Source organism: Ursus americanus, chromosome 24, assembly GCF_024610735.1.
Source record: "Ursus americanus isolate L20-20 chromosome 24, mUrsAme1.1.p, whole genome shotgun sequence".
NCBI classification, from domain to species: Eukaryota; Metazoa; Chordata; class Mammalia; order Carnivora; family Ursidae; genus Ursus; species Ursus americanus.
The window spans coordinates 10114829-10132480 of NC_142150.1; the positions used below are offsets into that span (position 1 = coordinate 10114829).

At 42.0% G+C, this 17652-nt stretch overlaps 1 protein-coding gene across 2 annotated transcripts in view; it reads left to right on the plus strand.

The window, feature by feature from the left end:
- Nucleotides 1–17652, plus strand: part of NELL1 (neural EGFL like 1) — an 823559-nt gene that overhangs the window by 583509 nt on the left and 222398 nt on the right. The window lies entirely within an intron of this gene.

The following is a 17652-nucleotide window of genomic DNA, read 5'->3' on the forward strand; positions in this document are numbered from 1 at the left end:
GCCAGCAAACCACTGTACGCTAGGAGAAAAGGGCATGAAACAGATTCTCCTGCACAGTCCTTGAAAAGTACCTGCCAACACCTTGATCTTGAACTTGGAGCCTCCAGAATTGTGAAACAGTAGAATTTTGTTGTGTAAGCCATTCGTTTGTGGTAACTTTTTATTGCAGTGCTGGCAAACCAACACACTTACTTCTCTAGCTTATTTCTGTCTCTCATTCTTTTCTTGCTTTCACTCGATTGTACCAACTCCCTGTTAGAAGCATTCAAAATTGTCCCAGGCTATTTTTCCATAAACTTAAGCTAATATAACTTTGACTCCTATTTTGATTTTAATATGTGTGTGGTTATCCCTGGGTTGAGTGCTGACTAATAGAGAAGAGATATGATATGTCCTTTTTCTGGAAAAGCTCATGATTTTAAGCAAGGCCAGTCTAATTTGTAAAGTCCTAGGAATCCGTTTATAGCAGAATGTTGCATAGTATACATCTGTATTGTGACAGTTCAGGAAAAGGAGAATCACATCATAAGCTTCTAGAACTGCAAAGTAAACTATTAGCTATGGGGAACCTTGTGTATCTGTGTGGCTTCCTAGCATCACCAAAAACCACAAATTCATATTTAGTGAATGGATTTGTGGTACGCGAAGGGAAGTCTTATTCCAAATGGGAGCTCAGGCATTTGTAAATAAGACCCCTTGTTGGTGATTCAGACAAAGTAATCAGGGTTTATGACTGTGGGAGTCTGAAATAGATGTGATGAACAGTATTAATTGGGAATGATTTGATACTAGAGGGTAAGGAGAGAGAATTTCTCTAGCTAAGTACACATGGCCAGTAGCTGAAACTATTCCCCAGACCAAGCTATTATCCCCGTCAAAAGGCATTTATTAAGTGCTTATTTGTACATCACACTGTGCTAAATGCCAAATCAATTAGCTGTTGAAACCCACTCCCTGTCTTGAGAGAAACTGAGGCACAATGAAATTTATAAGAATTGATTTAAGCACGTATCCGTTTGAATGGAGGAGCCTTCTGCAGGCAGGAACTAAGGGAAAGGCTTTGGTAGAGCACACATGGAGGCCAAACAAGGGAATTATTTGATTGGCTATAGCTTAAGTGCTTGCCTTGTTTGGGGAAGCCTACTTGGCTGTTTGTGATTGGTTACATTTGGATTTCTTAACCTTGAAGTGTTTACAGGAATTGACTCTGGCTCAGGTTTTCATGCTTATGTAGTCTGCTGGTACATTGATGTCACCTCAGTCCAATGGCTTCCTTGTTTGATTACTTTAACAACTTGACAGTATAATCCATGTGGGTTTGAAGGAGAGAACAACCAACTTCACATGGCGTTTAGTGCTTCAAATAAAGAAACTGTATATTTAATAATACCTTTTGTTTTTTTAGAAGAAACCAATTGATCTCTTTCTTTATTCATTGTTTCCAAGTATCTCCGTTGTTGGGAGGCCACGTGAGCTTGTTTGTGTCCATTAATCATCAGAATATGGAATTTACTCAAAATCTCTCATTTTTGCTTCCAAAAATTTTTACTCCCACTACCTTAAGGGAGTTATGTCCAGCAGTACCATGGATTGTAACTTCTCTGATGCCACAGCTAGTTCCAACCTGTCTCCACTGGATCCTGAGTACCTGCAGAAAGCTTAAGTGAAAGGAGGTATATAAAATCATCTGAGGAATGAGAAAGGCTTCCCTTCTGGCTGGATTCAGTAAGGATAATGTCTCAGGGCATTCCCATAAGGGAGACACCAAAACTTTGTTGAGCACCAGTCGTGTCCCAGGATCCTTACCGGGGACTTTGTTTATATAATCCCAAGGGAGACCCTTTCCTTCATTTTAAAATGGGTATAATTACCTTTATTACTTACTTACAACTACAGAGTTACATAAGAGTATATATGTCAAGAAGTTGGCACTGTGTCTGGCACAGGGCACATTTTTAGGTATCTTTCTCCTCTTCCCTTTATTACAGTCAGCACCTACCCAGCAGGCTTCCCGGTGATTTTCTATGCTCCTGCTTAGATTAGGTGCATGAAAGCCCACCAGAGACATGGGCTGTGTTTTTGGTTATATCGTTTTTAAGGAAAATACATGTCTTCCTCTTCTCTAGTCTCCTTCTTTAATAATATTGAATGGAACCTTTACTGAGAGCAGAGCCTAGACCCCAAAGATCTGTCATTTGGACCATTGAATTACCTCCAAAGTCAAAACTTATAATTTTCTCTTTTAATTCATACTCCTTTATTTCATTTTGTTATTTTTTAAAATTTCAGTATAGTTAAATAGACAATGTTCTATTAGTGTTGGTGTCCAATAGAGAGATTCAACAGTGTTGTACATTACTCAGCACTCATCGTGGTAAGTGTACTCTTGAATCCCCATCACCTGTTTCACCCATCTCCTCAACCACATCCTCTCTGGTAACCACCAGTTTGTTCCACATAGTGAAGAGTCTGTTTTTTGGTCTCCTTTTCTCTTTGTTCATTTGTTTTGTTTCTTAAATTCCACATATGAGTGAAATCGTATAGTATTTGTCTTTCTCTGACAGGCTTATTTCGCTTAGCATTATACTTTCCAGATCCATCCATGTTACTGCCTTTTTGCTCCAAAAGAGAACTATGCAAAATACGAAAATTACTATCCCCTTATTTAATCCCTTCAATAGCCTAGGATTTCCTATAAAGCCCAGACCCCCACTATAACATATTAGACTCGCTGTGACCAGGTTCCTAGCTCGCCTTTGAGACTTCTGTAGTTCAGGGGTACCTATGTAGATTGCATTTCCATTCACTGGCATGCTCTTGTTCTGCAGTTTTGCATTTTTTCCTTTTACAGGTGCTTCTGCTTGTAGCTTCCCTCTCTTTCTCAATCTTTCTTCACTTAGCCAACTCTGTTCATTCTTTCAGAAACAGCTCATGCTCTTAGGCTCCTCCTATGGAAAGCCTAGGTACTCTTCTTTAAGGGTTTCTTACAACTTGTGCTCCGTCAGGAATTTGAGATATTATATTCAAATGCTCCATTAGTACTGTTGCTCCCACAGCAGTCTAGCTCATGGGTCAGCAAAGTTTCTCTGTAAAAAGCCAGATCATAAGTTTTTTAGCTTTGTGGGGCATGTGGTCTCTGTCACAACTATTCAGCTCTGCCACCCCAGCAAAACAGCCAAAGATAATACGTAAGCGGCGTTGACTGTGTTCCAATAAAACTTTATTCACAAAAATAGGCCAGATTTGGCCTGTGAGTTGTAATTTGTTCACTCTTGATAATGAGAATCCAATCTTATGTTGCTTAGTAACTCCAGTGCATAGGATAAAGAGCTTGCTCAATGTTAATTCAACTGGGAGTGTTAGCCCCTCCAAACCATCGCATGCCAAGTCCTTATTCTTATTTTAATTGGAAGTACAATCAGGTTGCTGTTAAATATTTTCGATTTTGTATCCAGCAGGTATGCCTCATTTGGGGCCCAGAGGCAAGGTCCTATTTACTAAATTCCCAGGTCACATGGCAATAGGGAGATCCAAGCATTCTGCCTGAGCAGCTAAGGCTTCTTGCTCATTTTCTCAGGTATACCGTTGCCCTCCAGTCTTTCAGCTCTCCTTGAAGCAGCCACAGGGCCGTCTGTGACCTGTTTATTGAAAGCTGTGTAACTAAGTACAGTAATAGAATTTTTCAATCAATACCCAATTGTAGCAGGAGCTGGTGAAGAGATTTCAGGGCAGCCGTAACATGCTGAGATAACTTGGTGTCACTAAGAAATCAGGCAGCAGAGAGCAGTATTAATTGAGTTCCATCAATCACACATGTGGGCACTGGGCCTGAAATTTGGTGTAGAAACAATAGTATTGCATGCTGTGTATTTGGTTGTGTAAACCCAGACAGCAAACTCACCTGAACTCTGCTGAATGGCACTCGGCTGGTCTAGACCTTTCATGACAGCTTTTTTGTGTTTTGGGGTTTTTTTGGTTGGTTGGTTTTTGCCCCCTATTGAGAAACTCCAAAGTCTCTTCTGTGTATATAACATAAAACGAAAAGCCCTGGCACCTAGCAGTAAGCCTGGTACAGTGGCAGCCATGAGGGAATACAGCCTAATAGAGACTTGGAAGTCAGAAGACCCAAAATTAAAATTTCCACCTGTTCCACCTACTATGTGCTTTGAGTGTGAGTCAGGTTCTATCCAGAGCATCAGTTTTCTTACCTCTACAATGGGGACAATGCCTGACTGCCTCATCACAGTGATTCGGTGAATTTCAAAGCAATTTTTGGCTGTGAAAATGCTGTGTAAGGATGGTTGTCGTATTATGAACACCTCAGTAATTCTGCTTCTCCAGGGAATGATGATGTGTCAACTGTAAGTGAATTTTCTTTGTAATTTAATCTGTTAAGTGCCAGAAGTTTAATTTTAACAATTTTTATGGAAGTATTTCTCAAAGAATGCACAATGAGCTAACTGCTTTATTAGACCAAATAGTTGATGCAAATTTAACTTATTTGTTGTTCACAATTAACATTGGGAATTACGCATCTCTTATCCATGTTGTCTCTCTAAGTGCTGCTGGCTCTGGTATTTCTCTGTGATTGGGCTCTGACTTCAGAAGTAGCTTGGCTTTTGCCTTCCAGAAAATCCCAGTTTGCCACTTTGTTCATTTGGGCAATTTGCTTCTTTCCATGAAGGGGGAGTGCAGACTTGGAGAATTACTGAAATAATGTTATAGTTGGAAGGAACACCTCAATACCATTGAGTTCCAAGCTCTTCTTAAAAAGAAGTAAAATGAGATCCCAAGACTTTAATGACTTGATCAGAATCACAGAGAAAATGATTATCCTCAAAACTTATCCTCAATCCCTGATCTCCTGACAACATTAACAGTAACAGACTTATATAGAACTTTACAGTTAAGAAAGCATTTGCACATCCATGTCTTATTGGGACCTCTCTGAAACCCTGGGAAGTTGACAGGGTAGGGAGTCATTCCCTGTGTTTCATAAGTGCTAAGGCCACCTGTTGGTATGTGATCAGGAAGAGATACTGGGGACATGAACACATACCTTCTGACCCCGGGTCCTAGTTTTATTGAAAGCCATCGTATTTCACACTACTGAACTGTTTCCCGCCTACTCTAGCTTGCAGTTTCAATGCTGCATGACATCTGGGGCAGTGTGGGTTTGCTGACTACTCAGTGATCTTCTTCAAAGAGATGTCTTCTCCCAGTGAGTTCCTCATGTTTCAGAGCAGTTTCTTCAGTGTGGCTGGTGGTGTGCTCTGAACTGTTCCCAGTGCCTCAAACCTTACCTGGAAGGTCCGTACTACTGGCAATAGCAGTCACAGGCACCTTGATAGCACATCAGTTTATCTGCTTAAACTCACAGTCTGCTTCTGTCTCTTTGCTCGTCTCCTGTACTTTAGGTCCCACCAATACTGAGTTAGTTGAAGTCCCCAATACTTGGAAGCCTGTTTTTTGCTGTGTTAGTAAGAAATAGATCAGAGGTGTTACTAACCCAACCCAAACTGGCTCAAGCATACCAGGGAATTTATTGGCTCATTAAACTGACAACACAAGGATACAAAAGGCATTGCTGGACTTGAGGTTTCCAGATTAATATAAAGAAAACCGCTCTTTCTCCCCATTCCTTCAGTCTAAATTTTTCTGTTAAATTTTTTTTCTCAGGCAGCTCTCATGTAGAAGCAAAGATGACCGCTGGCAGTTCTAGACTCCTCTCAGTTAAGCAATTCCATTGAAATGAGAGTACTTCCTACTACCCCCGACCCCACAATAGCGTAAAGAAAATGTTCTCTTTGAATTGGCTTAGTTATATATGTCCATTCTTAGAACAGGACATGCAGCGAACTCAACCCAAGCCACAAGAACTAAGAGCAGGGATACAAGGGATTTTGGAAATTAAAATAATACGTGTGCTAACCGTCAATGGAGAATAGATGCTGGACAGGTAAAAGCAAAACGATATTCACTACATGCATTAAAATGCCTTGCTCCGTCTTATTCACCTAAAAAATTCCTATTTATCCTTCCACATCCTACTCACAAGAATATTCTAGGCAAAGGGAATAACAAATGAAAAGACCCTGAATTGGGAAAGAACTTGGCTTGTTTAAGGAATAGAATCATAAGAAGATATTCACCAAAGGTGCTATTTCTCCCAAGATATTCAGTTTTAACTTTTAACAGAATTCTAGACACACATAACGTTAAACGCTGAGTCATTATTGTTAACAAGAAATTTCTATCCATTTACGCTCTCTTCTCAGGAGTTTTGAGCTAAGGAGCACCTGGGTGGCATAGTCGGTTGAGTGCCCAACTCTTGGTTTTGGCTCAGGTCGTGACCTCAGGGTTGTGAGATCCAGCCCTGCCTTGGGCTCAGCACAGAGTCTGCATGGAGCACTCTCTCTCTCTCAATCTCTCTCTCTCTCTCTCTCTCTCAAATAAATAAATAAATAAATAAATAAATAAATAAATAAATAAATTTGGGGCACCTGGTCATGATCTCAGGGTGGTGAGATTGAGCCCTCAATCAGCTTCCATGTTCAGTGGGGAGTCTGCTTGAGATTCTCTTTCTCCCTCTGCTCCTCCTCCCTCTGCACTCTCTCTCTCTCTTTTAATTTAATTAATTAATTTTTAAAAGGGAAGCTTTGAGCTGAGCTAAGCCCATGTTTTTCCAGGCAGAGTTCTGGGAGCCCGAGTGTAGCCTGTTTACCAGGTGCTTTACATTGCCAGTGATGGTTGGTGGAGCCTATGGAATAAGACGTGTCTGGAAGGAGTACCCAGGTTGTACTTTGGATAATTAGTCCAGAGGAAGGTTTACCTCTTAAGAGCTGGAAAGAGAGTGGAGGACACAGCTTGCAACCTGAGCAGGTAGATACAACAGGATGTGGCTGAGCATGAGGTACTGAAATGACCCGCTATGGCTGGGAGATCAGGGCAAAGAGAAGTACAGCTGTGCAAGTTGGGTAGAAATGTCTCCAGAGAGTCATCTTTCTGCTTATAGTAAGATCCTTTTCCTTCGATGGCATCATTAAGGTAATATTGAGGTAGAAACATGACCAACTTTGGTTCTGTTTCTTCAGTATGATGAAGACTGTCGACATGAAATACAAAAACAAGGTAGTAGGGGTTAAAACAGAGAAAGTTCTTTGTACTTGTCATCCTTCCAGTCATTAGACACATGCTGTCCATTTATCTAATGTATAGCAGGCCCTGTTCTGGGCACTGGGAGAAATACACAAATGAGGATTTCAGGGCTCTTGTTCCTTTGTAAGCTTGGGTAGTGGTAAATTACATATAAACCAGTCCTTTGAAAACAATGTGAGAGGCACTCCACCACTCAAGAGCTATGTAAATTTGAAAGGTCTTTGTCCTCTTTAACTCTCTATTTCCTTGTTTATAAAGTTGAAATAATACACCTACCTTACGGCATTTTCGGGTGTGATTAAAAGAGATAAACAGTGTTAAATGATTAAGGCACTATCTGGGTATAGTAAATGTGCAGTACTTTTTCAAAGGGCTATGATTACAGCAAAGATTCAGGGTAACAAGGTGGAAGAAATAGCTGGGCCTGGAAAGTTCCTATATAAGGGATGCCATTTGAACTGGGTCTTGAAGGATGAATTGATAAGTGAGGGAAGGGCATTACAAGGTGGAGAATCATGTGAAATACTATAATATTCTAGGGGATTTTTGTTTATGGTAGAATTAGGTAAAACATCTTGAGAAATACTGGGGGAAAAAAAACTTTAGGAAATCAGAGTGGAATCAGATTATGACTGCTTCACGTAGCACTCCAAGTCTTCCAAGAAGACTTCTGTGGATGATAATGAGTCTTCGTAAGTGTTCAGGCAGAGTGAGGTACTTGGAAATGATATGTGTCTAAACAAGTACCAGTGAAATGGGGAGGAGAGGACACAAGGACGGTGACTGTGTGCGTATGGAATGATGGAGGGTGATATTCATTTGGACTCACAATTCTTAGATGAGTGTTGAAAGAATACAGCAGGAAGAACCCAGTCTTTCTGCTTTCAGAGCAGAAGGTATACGTGCAATGCTGTAGAAGACTGTAATTGGTGAAATTTACCACTCATCAATGATGATTTTTTTAAATGGAAATTGGCAGCATTGACACATCTGAGAATAGTCAGCCTATCCATTGTCTGTAGACTTGCAGGGAAAGGTAACTCACCAGCACCTGCTTGAGTCTATTTGGCAAGTATTGGCTGCATCGACCTTCGTTTTATCAGCATGAGAAACTGTTCAGTGAATGCACTACATTCAGAAAAGAGGTTGCTGGGGGGCGCCTGGGTGGCACAGCGGTTAAGCGGCTGCCTTCGGCTCAGGGCGTGATCCTGGCGTTATGGGATTGAGCCCCACATCAGGCTCCTCCGCAGTGAGCCTGCTTCTTCCTCTCCCACTCCCCCTGCTTGTGTTCCCTCTCTCGCTGGCTGTCTCTATCTCTGTCAAATAAATAAAATCTTCAAAAAAAAAAAAAAAAGAAAAAGAAAAGAGGTTGCTGGAACCCCTAGAAATGGCTTTGACATTGCATGTTGTTCTGGTTATTGTTGTTTTTATCCACAATGCTTTGTCTCACTCTGAAATTCTTTGGGGGGAAAAAAAAACCCAGAACTTTATTGTATTTGCTTAGGAAAATATTTCCCCTTTGATTTAACAGCGACCCAAGGTATAGACTGATTTTGATCCTTTGAGTTTGGGAACATATGTATTAGATGATAGAGGTACTTCTTTCGTCTTCGCTGCTTTGTAAGGCTACAGGGTAGGTCTGAGCCAATGACTGTCACAGTGAAGCTTGATGCTCTACCGTAGTCAGCATCAGTCTGAGCCCCTACACGGTCATTGCAGCCTCAGTATCTATCTGGTATTACTGATTACAGTAATGCTCTATGAAACCAATAAGATGATTTGGCCTTGCATTAGATGCTTTACAGTCTGCTAGATGATAATCAGTAGCATTTTCTCTATGGCTCTTGAAATAAGACCATCCTTTTACTTGCTGCCTCTGTATAGCCATAGGAAGTCTGATAGATAGTGGGATATCTCAGCAGTCATGCCCAGGAGTTTGCTCCCATGAGCTCAGGGCACTCCTCGTCTGAGAGACTGGATCCCCTCTATCTTCCCTCTCTGTGTTCTTCTCATCTTCATGTTCAGAAACGTCCTCAGCCCTCTACACCCTGCTTCTCATCTTTGGCATGGCTTCTGTTGTGTAGCCACTCTCTGCTTCTCTCCTTCCCTTTCTTTCCTGTCTCCTACTTCTCAAGTTCTCAGCTTTCATATCTAGTGATCATCAATTCCTTTTTCCTAAGTTGAGACACAATCAAAAACTCACTTTGGGTTGATAATCTCATTCACGTCACCTGGCTACCTTTTCTCTTGTGCTTACTGCTTTGAAACTATTTTCTCACTCTGGTAATTTCTTGAGTATGACTATTGGATAAAGTGTCATTCTGGATGTTGAAGGGTCCTGATTCCACTCTCAAAAAATAGCAAGCAGAAAATGAAACACCGTGAATGGCTGATGAATGAAGGATGGGGCGCCTGGGTGGCTCAGTCAGTTAAGCCTCTACCTTCAGCTCAGGTCATGATCTTATGTCCAGGAATCTAGCTCCGGTCAGACTCTCTGATCAGCAGGGAGTCTGTTTCTCCCTCTCCCTCCCCCTCCCCACACTTGTGATTTCTCTCTCTCTCGCTCTCTCACTCAAATAAATAAAATCTTTAAAAAAAAAATGGAAATGATTTAACTGATGATTTAAATGGTGTAAGTGTTGAGGTAGACTTTATAGATTTTTTTTTTAGATTTTAGTGTCTTCTTTAAGCCTCTCCTTCCTTATTTATAAAGCTGAAATAATACACCTACCTTACAGCATTTTGAAGACAACTAATATTGAACAAATGCCTCTGTTCCTGTGGTTAAGAATTCTTCTCTGGCACCTGGGCGGCTCAGATGGTTAAGTGCCTGCCTTTGGCTCAGGTCATGATCCCAGAGTCCTGGGATCCAGCCCCTTGTCAGGTTCCTACTGAGTGGGGAGTCTGCTTTTCCCTCTTCCTATGCCCCCTCCGCACTTGTGCATGTGCGCTCTCTCAAATAAATAAATCAAAACTTAAAAAAATTCTTCTCCATTGCTCAATGCGTAGTCGTATAATTCCATTTACCCTGTATTCCATTCTGTTGAAGAAGAAAATAGAAGCGAAAGCATTTGTAAAAGCCCAACATTAGATGCAAACACTTGAGTGTCTTCACCAGCAATAATAGGAAGTTTAAACAGCCTGGTGATACTCAGCTAAATTGTTTGCTGGTTTTAGAAGTCTACTCTGTGGTTTGTAATTTATTTATTCAATAGGGAACGATTGAGTATGTATTATATAGGAACTGCGCTTGGAACTAGAGACAGAGAGATGAAAGACATATTTGCTTGAGAAGCTCAAATCTATTAGGACGAACATATTAGCAAGAAGGCAGTTAGAGGACAGTATGGTAAGTGCTATGATGCAATGCGCCACCCGTCCTCTGGAGGAATCAAACAGGAGACTTATAGTGGGTTCAATAGTGGCCCCTAAAAGATACTCTAAGCCCCCCCCCCCATAGTACCTGTGAATGTGACCTCTGGAAATAAGGTCTTTGCAGATCTAGTTCAGGATCTCGAGGTGATGCCATGCTGGATTTAGCATGAGCTCTAAATCCAGTGTTTGGTGTCATTATATGAGAGAAATGTGACTCCTTTTCCCATGGGGAAAGGCTTATAAAGATGAAGGCAGAGATGGGACTTAGCTTCCGATCACCCAGAATTTCTGGCAGTCAACAGGAGCTAAGGAGAGGCATGGAACGTATTCTCCCTCAGAGCCTTTGGAAGAAACGAATCCTGCCAACACCTTGATTTCAGACTGAGGAAAGAGAATTTTTTGTGTTTGTTGGAACTTACCAGGTCAGTGGTAATTTGCTATGGCAGTCCTAGGAAACTAATATGGGCATCTAACCTAGATGGGGGTAGGAAAGGGACATCTATTATAAAATGATTCCCAGTTCAGGATACCTTTCAGCTGAGATTTAGAGGCCAACTAGGAGTCACCAATTTATCAATGGGGAAAAGAATTCCACGCAGAGAAAATACATATAAATGTAGCTCATGTTATTGCCAGGAAAAAAAACTTCTCTAATTCCTGATTCTGTAAAAGGGCAAAAGACATGCTGCTTACCCAGTTCTGTCTCCTTTGGGCAAGGATCTTGCCTTTGCTCTGCAGAATCTACTTGGGTCATAGATGACTGGGGGAGTCGTTGACCGCTCGCACACCTTGACTTCTGTTGCACTGGTCAAGGGGACCATCCATTTCACATCTGACTTACTGTGATAGCTTTCTAACCAGTCTGTCTGCTTTCACCATTGCTTGTCCAATCCCATGGTCTGTTTTCTTCAACACAGCAGTTAGAAAGATCTTATTAAAACCTAAATGACATAGGACACTCTTGAGCATAAAATGTTCCAGTGCTCTTCATTTCATTCAGTGTGAAAAAACAAAGTCTTTAAATATCCTAAAGACCCTGGAACTGATGTTCCTGGAGTATTCTGTTGTGATCTGTGTTTCAGCCGCTGACTCACCTGGCCTCCTTGCAATTCCTGGACATACTAGGTACGATCCCATGTCAGGGCCTTTGCACCAAGCTGTTCCCTTTGCCCTAAATGCTTATCACCTCCATCATCTGCCTGGCCTGCTCTCTCTCTCCCTCTACGTGTCTGTCCACATATCAATCCATTAGGCCTCATGACTACCGTACATGTAAATAGTAACCCCTCCCCTAGTGCTGTTTATCTTCCTTATTTACCCCATAGAACTTACTATCATCTGACTTTTTGTACTATTGTTTAATGTTTTCTTTCTCTCCACTAAAAGATAAGCTTCATAAGATGAGGGACATTTTCTGCTCTGATCTACGTGAAGGGCCTAACAGGGTACTTGGTGCATTATAGAATCTCAACTGATAGTTTTCGAAAGAATAGATGAACAATTTTTAGAATTTTTTTAAACTAAGAACTTCATAAAAGAAATGAAAACTTTTGAGATTTGCTGAACTCATGCTTTCTTAAAATAAATTTTCAACATAACATTATAAAGAAATTACTAAGGCCTGCTGTGGGTTCTAATATTAATCTGGTGTTCCTTCCCACTAAAAAAACCAAACAAATGAACAAAAAAAAATGAGGCATGATTCTTAATCATTCTTAATCAAATCTACTTAATAGTAGATTTGATCCGTTTGGGAACCTGCTCAGTGGTGTTCTGGTCCCTTGTAGGCTCATTTCTGTTGCAAAGTACTTTTTTTTTACTTGAGCTTCCTCCTCCTCACTGACGCAAGGAGGAACATTTGAGGCCCAAATGTTATGGAACGATTTCTGTGGGAAGCTTCGCATCTCTCCTGTGTACCCCGCACGCACACCAGCCGGGGCTGTGAGAGGCCATCTTTCCGTCCCTCCGGCCCGGGTCCTCTCGAACTGTTGTTTCTCTCCTGAGATCGTAGTAACTGGGCGGATTCAGCATCCGTGCACACTGTGGCTAGGGGAGAGCGATTTGAAAGTTCTCTCCGTGAGAGGATTCCCTTCCAGCTGAGAGTCTGAGCTGGGCAGGGAGATGGACATCATGGAAACTCCCGTACAGCGCCCTCAGGAAACAGTGGGGCAGCTTGCCTAATCCCTGCATGGTCAGTATCGTGCAGGTGCCCCAGATGGATATGCAAGCGAAGAACACCGGGTGGGAGAAGGCTGCTGGTGACAAGTGGTGGGAGCATTCTGCAGAGGGAGGCAATGCACAGGCTCTATGCCGCTGGCCGTCATATTTACCCTGTCATTCTCACCCCAGCTTGCAGAAAAGGTAGTCCTGTTTCCTCTCACAGGTGGGCAAACAGAGGCTCAGAGAAGGTTAGTCACTTGCTGAAGGTCACACAGCTAGTGATGTAATCCAGGTTTCTCTGATTCCAGGGACTGTGCTCTTTTACCTCCACTGTGCTGCTATAAATTAGAAATACATTCTGGGGGACTTGAGCCTAGATATTTCAAAAATAACATTAGCTCAGGAATGAGGGCAGCTCATGCTGTAGGTGAGATATAGCTAAACATCTAGAAAGACAGATCACCAGGCAGCGGCGAAGGCTCGAGGCCCGGCAGGTATGTGCAGCACGAGCCCAGCCATTAATCAGACAAGCTCACTTAAGAGGACCCTGGCTTTTGACTTTGAAGGCAACCAAAGAAAGGTCAAATATATGTTTTTGAATCCTCCAGCAAGCAGGGCTCTTAGGAATGCTTTGCATTCTGCAACATGATAATTAATAGTTCTAATTCTGACTTTCTTGCTTTGGGACCTTGAAGCACGAAAATGAAAAATAGCACCCCTTCCACAAAATGCAAACAACAGCCTGGTAACGCTGTGAGTGAGGGTCCCATTTACCATTAGTTGCCCATGTCAGTGTCTTTTTCCCTAGGTGGGTTTCTCCTCTGTGTATGTAAGTATATAACTAACGATAATAACGTTGAGAATTATTAATATCCTTTGAGCACCTGGCTCTCAGCGCTTGACCTGCAGTCATCTTACCCCTCACAACAACCGTATAAAGAAGGTGCTGCTTTAATTTCCCATTCTGTCATGAGGAAAATGATGTTTGCAGATGTTTCTCCATAAGCTCTGGGTTACACAGCTAGAAAAAGACCTGAGATTTGCACCCCGGCAGGCTGTGTCCCGGAGCCCATCATCTGACCGTCAAGGTGTCTGTGTTAGGTATTGAAAGGATGGGGATAGGGAGAGCAGTGTTTGCTGCTGTTTGACCGCTAAGACAGTTCTTCTTCTTCCTCCCTCCTTTTTCTCATCTTTCCTTCCTCCCTTATTTCTACCCTCTTTCCTTCCCCTCCCCGCTCACTCCTTCAAGAAGCCAAACAAGCTTTCTCCCACTGGGAGAAGTTGGCATCACTTCTCAGGTGCTGATGCTGTGTCAGAATCCCAGAGCCTGGGATTCTCAGTCTCTGCCTCGTAATTGACTTTTTCTTGGCCAAGTCATTGAGCGTCTCTCCTCTCTGTGTCCCCATTCATTACAGAATGAAGGCACCATTACAAATTGCCTTTTAAGATTCTTGTGCAGAACTTTTTCAACAAAAGCACAAAATGCTTTACGAATCTGAGAAATTGCTCCGATTTCACGCTGGATGTAGGTAGGAAATGGAAAAGCCCTCTCAGGAACTCTGGTCCACCCAAATGACCCAGCTACTATCCCCGCAGCCTGGATTCATATCTCACTCAAGATTTAACTCCATGTGGTTATATAAAATCACAGAATGCTTTTCCCTGGGAGAGCTTGCTGGAATTTATTTCTTAAACGTCTCCAGACTGTGACCTCCCAGGGTAATCCATGTCTTGGCTCTAATATGGCCGTGCAGCAGGAAACCTTCTGACCCCCTCACCCGGCATTCTCCTCAGCTGCTTTCCACGGAGAGCACTTTCATGCTTCTATTTCTTAGCGCTCCTGTAAATGCAGAGCACCAAATTACGAACTGCTTTCAGAGTTTTTGTTGCAAAAATACTCTTTGACTGTTTGCCTTAGTTTTTGCATCGTAGGGGGTCCTTAACTAACTTCCTGAATTTTGCTTTTTGAATTTTGCACACCACCTCTTACTCTCTTCCTCCTCTTAGGTTTTTGTCTTAATCCCTCATTATTTAACTTGCTATTGATTCTAGTCCTCAACAAACTCTCAAACCCTGGCATTGATTTTTACACCAGTTAGGGAAGACCGACCACAAAGAATTTTCATATTTGGGGAGACATTGCTTCACTATGTTAATTCACCTGGAGAGAAAGAGACTGACAGTTTTAAGAGGAACTAACCATTATTGAGCACCTACTGTTTGTGGGCACTATGACAAGTACTTGATATGCACTACTTATTTAATGCTGGTAATACCAGTATGCCCTAGGTTTTCCCATCGACTTAATGATACAGTTAAGGAATTTGATGTTTAATTAAGATTAAGCAGTATTCAAATTAAGGTCCTGATGGTAATCCTTTTGTGATATATAAATGTAATAAATCAACACATTTTTCACCTTAAACTTACACAATGTTTTATATCAGTCATATCTTACCAAAGTTGAAGGTTGGGAATCAATCAGCTAATAAGGGCTGGAATCTAGATCTGTTTCCAGAGTCTTAACCATTCACCAGGCTGTAGGCTCTGCAGGAGAATTACCCAGGCACCTGTGTTTGGGTAATGTGTCAATGATTGACCCCTGTGTGCACAAAATCAGGGCCGAATATTCCTCATTCCCAAGTTTTTAGAGATATCCTGCAGATTTGCTCTTCCTTTTATATGTTTCATCCATTTCTACATTTCAGAAAACTCATGAAACTATTCATATTGAACATTTGAAGGTGCCTTTCTAGGTAAAAGCCACCAGTCTTATTCTGAATGAAATTGGAATTGCAGGAAAAGAAGACATCGTTGGCCGTCCCTAATCCTTCCTAAGAGCTGGGTCCCCAATAAGAAAGGCAGAGTGGGAGTGGCTCTTCAGTGAAATAGCCCAAAGCCTGGGTTGTTCGAATGCCAGCTCCAGTCACCCCTTCTCCTTCCTCACGGCCTGTCCTCTAGCAAGCTCAGTCCTCCTTTGGTTCCACCAGTGGTGCTCCATGCCTCTGTCCTTCTGCCTGTGCTGTTCCTCCCCACCCCTGACTTGACTGTCCTTGGTCCCAACCTGCCTGGTTAGTCACTGTTTTTCTGATTCAGCTTAGGCATCCACTGTTGTGTGGACCTCTCTTTGACCTTTTGGGAAGAAGCAGTCCTTTCCTTCTCTCTGCCTCCTTTGAGCTGGTGTAGGCAGTATTGCTGGGATCTGTAAAGCACTACATGATCTGTACAACCCACACCTCACGGCTTTTGCACGTGCTGTAACCTCTGCTTGGTACACTTTTCTGCTTGATGGCTCATGCTTTCTTTCTCCGCTTGGGTCTTTACTCATACGTCTCCTGCTCAATGAGGCCTTCCATTACCCCCCTGTTTAATTGCAACCTTTCCCCCTGGCACAGCCCCCGCTCCCCTGCTCTCTTTTGTTTCTCGCTATGTCACCTTTCATCTAAATTACTGTGTCACTTACACATCTGTTTTGTTGTTCTGTATCTTCTCCCACTAGAATGTAGACCCATAAGTTGAGATATTTTTATCTATTCTTTGTAATCCCTGGTTCTTGGAATAATCTTTGGCGCAGAAGGTGTTCAATAAGTAATTGTTGAATGACTAAAGGATTGTCTACCTTTTCTAGCCTTTGGCACTGTTGGCATTTTGGGCTGGATACGTCCTTGCTTTGGGCTTGTCCTGTGCACGCAGGCTGCTCGGCAGCAGCATCCCTGGTCTCTACCCACGAGTACAGCCGCCAGTGGCTCTTCCCCGTTTAGGACAACTGAAAAGGTCTCCAGACATTGTCAAATATCCCCTGGGGAGGGGAGGATTGCCCTCAGGGAGAACCACTGTAATAGACTCACAGGTTCTGGAGGGCAGGGATCATCTCTTATTAGAGTGTCTAGTGTCTTAATACATAATAGATGTTTGAGACATTTCTAAAACTGAATTGATCTGACTTGGTCAGATGTTTATCTCAAATTTCATGATACAGTTCATGACACAAAACTGTCTTATCAAACGTTGTTTTGTTTATATAATTTAATTTACAAGAAAATAGAGGTTTAGCATCACCAGAGTTCCAGATGACGTAGAGGAAGGAAGAATTGCCAAAAAAATATGGCCCTGGTCCTTAAGAATCTCACAGTCCAGTTAGAGAGGCATATATATAGCAAGGCCCCTCAAAAAAAAAAAAAATGCAAAAGGATGCACTGTGTCTCCATTCAACCTGTGCCATTCCCATCTAATTTATCCTCTGTAACAGATTTTCCATGAAGACCCATATAGTGAATAATTTGACTTTCCAGACCAGAGGGCCTCTGTTACAACTACATCCACAGAAAATAGCAGCATTACAGACATTTTCTTATATCAGTGTTTCTAGAGCTAAGACCAAAATCTCAAGACTAATCTAAAAGTGACTGTACCCCCCCACACCGTCACGGAATGCTATGGACTAGAATAATACAGTGATTACCAAGGATGTATGAAATAAGGGCATAGTTTAAACTGCAGGTTTAGTGGGCTAGGGAAGCAAGTCATTGGATCGTAGCTATATTTTATAAATAATAGAGAACAGAGTACAATACAAGGCGATACGATGGAAGGCAATGTAATAGAAAATACCGAAATGCATTACACAGACTAAGAGTCAACCTTAGATTACTGGTTGTGTGTATGTCAACGTTTCTGATATAAAACTTATTTCTTACTATTTAGTGTAGTAAAAAAATATTAGCAAAGCATGATCTTACACCAGATAACTAGAATGATGGACAGAATAAAAGAAAAGTCTGTATGCAGATGTCCAGGCAGTACATTACTGGGCCGGAAGGTCACTAACAAATCCGGGAAGTGGATGGGAAATAGGAAGATGGAGAGGATGGCTCACAGATTCTAAAATGCTCCTGCTTGCGTGCATGGCTTACTGCATTCTCTGCTACTGTTTGGTCTCTGACCTTGACGTGAGTTGTA